This window comes from Phacochoerus africanus, chromosome X, assembly GCF_016906955.1.
Source record: "Phacochoerus africanus isolate WHEZ1 chromosome X, ROS_Pafr_v1, whole genome shotgun sequence".
In the NCBI taxonomy this organism is placed as follows: Eukaryota; Metazoa; Chordata; class Mammalia; order Artiodactyla; family Suidae; genus Phacochoerus; species Phacochoerus africanus.
Window position 1 is genome coordinate 128,426,315 of NC_062560.1, and position 4,632 is coordinate 128,430,946.

Sequence of the window (4,632 nt, forward strand, 5' to 3'; positions counted from 1 at the left end):
CACAGAACCTTCGCCAGGGTTCTGGTCCATCCCTTCTGATTCCCTCTGGGGACAGGGTGGGCTCAGCCTCTGAGGAAGTGCATCCCAGCAGCCAGGGGAGAGGGGCGCTCGGGAAGGCCCTCAGGGCCGCACTTCGCTGAAGCAGGCCCGCAAGTGCCGTGGCACTGGCTGCCAGCAAGCCCGGCCTCTCAGGGCATCCGCTTCTCTGCCACCCAGAAGGGCAAGCACCCAGCTGAGGCTGGATGTGGGTGGTGCCCGAGGCCCCCGAGGCCCCCGAGGCCCCCGAGGCTGAAGGGTGGGGCCACGGAAAGCTGTGCTTAGGTTTCCGTTTCAGGAAGGGGCTGCTTCCGAAAGTTGAAATCCACATGGGCAGAAGCGTCAGCTGATGTGCCCATCAAGGGGCTGGAACTCCTGCGGTCACTGTGTGTCCCGGGCCACCCTGGGAGCCTACTCTGGACACAAGGGCCAGTAGGGCCTGTTTGGTGTTTTCATTGCGGTAAAGGACACATAGAGTCAAACGGACCATCTCAACCGTTGCTCGGTGCGCAGTTGGGGGCGTGGAGCACATCGACGCCGCCGTGCGGCCCCCAGCACCCAACCTCAGACCTGCTCCTCCACCCCAGCGGAAACCGTCCCCATTCGACACCAGCCCCGGCCCCCGCCCCCAGCCCCCCATCCTACTTTCTGCCCCTGGCAATCCGGCTCCTCTAGGGACTCGTCCCAGCGGAATCACACAGGATCTGTCTGGGACAGGCTGATGTCCCCCAGCACGCCGTCCTCGAGCTCCGTCCGTGTTGTAGCAGGTGTCAGAACGTCCTTCCTTTTTAATCTAAATGACGTTCCACTGTGTGGAGGGACCACGCTCCCTTTATCCATTCGTCCATGGACGGGGCTCGGGCTGCTTCTGCACGTGGGCCCCTGAGAATAACGCTGCTGTGAACACGCGCGTGCAGATCTCTTGGAGACCCTGCTTCCGGTCCTTTGGGGCACACACCCAAATGTGGCATCGCTGGGTCCTGGGGTCACTGTAAGTTTACGGTTTTGAGGAGCTGCCATGCTGTTTCCCATTTTATGTTCCCTCTCGGGCCTGTCGTCTTTAACTGGAGAAGTCTGGGTCCTTTCTGGAGCCTCTGGGGGAGCTTTACAGAGTCCCAGGGCTGCCCTTTCTGGCTGGGGTAGAGGCCTGCCTTCTACTGCTCTAACTAGACTCAGGCGCTGAGACGTCCATCAGCAAGAGATGCTGATCAGGTAAGGCCTGGCCCCGCCGCCTCCAGGAATCTGGACTCGAACTAGTGGAACGTCAGTGTGCAGCGTGTGCACCTGTCTTCCAGCTGGCCTCGGACAGCCCTCGGAGTCTGGGCCAGGCACAGGGTAGGAGGCCCCCTTCGGCCTCGCCGACAGCCCCCGGTGGATCCCTGAGGTGGCCCGGGTGCCCTGGTCACAGCATGACAGGCCCTTGTGGCTGAAGGTGCCAGTGCGTAGGTATGTGCAGGAGTTTGGGGACAGGGTGCCATGGTGGTGGCTGACCCTTTCCTGCCGTTATTGTTTTTGCCCAGAGCTGTTCCCTGAGAGAGCCGCTTGGCGTGTGCACAGACTGTACCAGGAGCGGGGGGGTGGGGGGGGGTGGGGGGGGGAAGGAATGGAGCAGGGGGCTGGGCTGTCCCTTTAAATCTGTTTTCTCTGTTTTATTTCCTTCTTTTATCCCATCCTCCTCCCTCCACTAGCGCAAGTGGCGGAGCTGTGAGGGCCCAGGAGCTGCAGTGACGGTGCCTCTGAAATATTAATGAGGCTGTTCTCTCAGCCTCGGCTCCTTCCCCCCGGGTGCCCTCCCTCCCTCCCAGGCTGAAAGCAGGCCTCGTCCTTGGAACCCTCCTTTCCCCTACCGGGTGGTCGCCAAGGTGCGTCAAACAGAGGGGAGGGGACAGGGCCCACAGGAGGGAGAGGCCCTGGTGGGGGAGGGGCGGCGCGGGCGGTCAAGGGCGAAGGGGGTGCCGGCCACCGTCCTCGGCTGCCCCCTCAGCTGCCCCGATCAAGCCAGGCCGGGAGGTCAGGGCACTCGCTCCCTGCTCCCCTGCAGCCCCACCCTGCCGGCAGGAGGCCACGGCCTAGGGGGCGCCCCGCTCTCCTCCTTCTGGGGTCCCCGGGGCCCGGCCCGGTTCTGGGTGCCTGGAGGTGGAGAGAGGGAACTGCCGTTTCAAGGAATCCCCACAGCAAGTCCTGCTGCTCAGCCGTGGGTCCGCCTGGCGCTGGGTCTGTTGCGAGGGCGCGTCAGGCTGCTGCGCCCCTTGCCCTGGGACCTGGCCTGAGATGGGACTTGGCCGTGGTGGGCGTCTGCTCCTTTCCAGCCTCGGGGTGTTTCCCCCAGGCTTCAGCCCCCACGGACTGGTCACCAGCTCACTGACAGGAGGGCCGAGGCCCCAGGGACTTCTAGCTGGTGCCGCCAGCCGGGATGCGTCCACCAAGGGAGCAAAAGCCCAGTCGCCAGTGTGGGCACAGATGCCCACGTGAACCCCAGCGAGTGCAAACTGGTGTTGGACGGCGGCTGCCGTGGGACCGTGTCTCCGCAAGTGTGAACGGTGGCGAACCTAATACCTTAGGACCTCTGACTCGGGGGCGGCGCTGGGACTGGTCCTCCATCCTGTGCCCCCGTAAAGGCGCCGGGCGCAGGCTTCTCTCCTGGCAGCCAAGGGGCCGAGCTGCCCGGGTGGTGTGCCCCTCTCCTCGGGCGTCTGTGGGAAGCCTCTGACGCGGGGTCCGTGGAGAGGGCACCTGGGGGACAGAGGTGCCCCCACCTCCTTCCAGAACTCCCAGCTGCCCAGGGCCCCCCCCGGGGGGGAGGGGCGGGGCTCAACGAGGCGAAGTGGGGAATCCAGGCAGATAAAGTCACAGGTGCCGGGAGAGCCCCCAGAGCCGGTTAGGGGTGGCCGGGGAGGGCGGGCGGAGGGGGACAAGGACTCCTGGCTTTCTGGTTGGGTGGACATGAGTCACACTGGCCCTGGGGGCAGGAGGCGTCACGATGTCCAGGCCTGAACTTCGGCGACCTCCCACAGCGCCCAGCACCCCCCTGAGGTAGCAGCCTGTTGAAAGTCACAGAGCGCGGAGGAGGCGGGCCCGGGAGCCCACAGCAGGTCTGCTCTGGCCACCCCACCAGTGCTGGCCAGTGTGGGCCAGGATGGAGCAGATGCCAGCAGGTCTGAGCCCCCCTCTGTAGAGGTTTTCAATTCAATTAAGCCAATTAAGGTTGGAGAGATGAAAGAGTACAGAAATGGTATGTTCCCTGGCCTTTCGGTGCCTACAAATCGTTCTCGGCAGCCAGCCCAGGCCGGAAAGTCTCTGTCAGGCCTGCAGCACTTCTGTTCTTGGCCATTTCAGTGATGGCTGCTGTCCTTATTCAGACGGAAGAAGTCCGCGGCCCAGTCCTGCAGAGAACCCAGGAAGCAAGAGGAAGGGCGAGTTTGATCGCGCCAGCGGCCAGCAGTCACTCCAGATAGACCTAGATTTTACTGGTGGCTTCTGTGCCCAGTGGCCCGTGGAGTTGACGAAGGCACAGCCTTCGACTTGAAGGGCTCCCAGAGCCGGGGTTGCAGCGTTCTGGCTTTGTCATCCCTCTGTCCCCACTCCCAAGGCTCCTGGGCTCTCCACAGCAGCCAGGCCCCTGTCCCCACCCAGGGCTGACCGTGCAGCAGACTTCCCGCGGCCTCTCGCACCTGGAAGAGCCGCCGCCCGCCCCCCCCCCCCCGCCCCCAGAGTGGGAAGGACGCACTCACAGGTGGCTGCAGTGGCTCCAGAGGGGCACGGGACTGGCTGTGGGATTCTGCCCTGGGCACCAGCCCGTTTGGGCAGGGCCTTTCTGGAGAACGGTCCACTCGAACGGCCATTTGGATTCATCGGCAGTCATCGGAGGAGGGCAGGAGGATGTGCTGGCCAGGCTGTGGGCCGTGGCCAGGCGGGCCGGGCCATGGGCGGCATGCAGGGCAGGCGGGCATGGGCCATAGCTGGCTGGCTGGCGCAGGACAGGAGCCGGAAGGTCCTTTGAAGGCTGTGGCCTTTTGTTTGAGGGGACAAGAGAGGACTGGATGCCGGTGCGGCTCCGAGGCAGAGCGAGTGACAGACGGCACCTGAACCGGCCGCACGATGACCAGGGCAGGGTGGTGACCAGCCACCGACCAGAGGGAGCCCCGTGAGGTGGTAGGCGGCGGTGTGTGGAGGGCCAGCAGGGCCAGCCGAGGGCTGTGACGAGGGCAGGCAGCTTTGTGCCTCAGCAGAGGGCTAGGCCTCGATTCTCTGCCCAGTCCCCTGCCTAACCGTGAGTCACCTTGGGCCCAGTCGGCCACTGCCATGACAGCACAGCCCTTAGCAGCAACTCAAGGACTCGGCGTGGCTCTGTCTGGGCCACCGCTGCTGCTTCATGGAGGGCAGACCGCACTCGGGCACAAGGGCAGGGAACAGGAAGGGCAGGAAGGAGCTGCCCCGGGCAAGCCCTGGCTATGGGCGCAAGGTGGGTGCTGCGTTGTCCGCCTGCAGGGCGCCCCTGCTCCCAGGAGCGGGCATCTCTGTCTGGCCACGCGGGCTCTGTGGGTGTGTAAGGGTGCCCAAGAGCCCACCCAAGTATAAGCCGATACTGGGTCACCC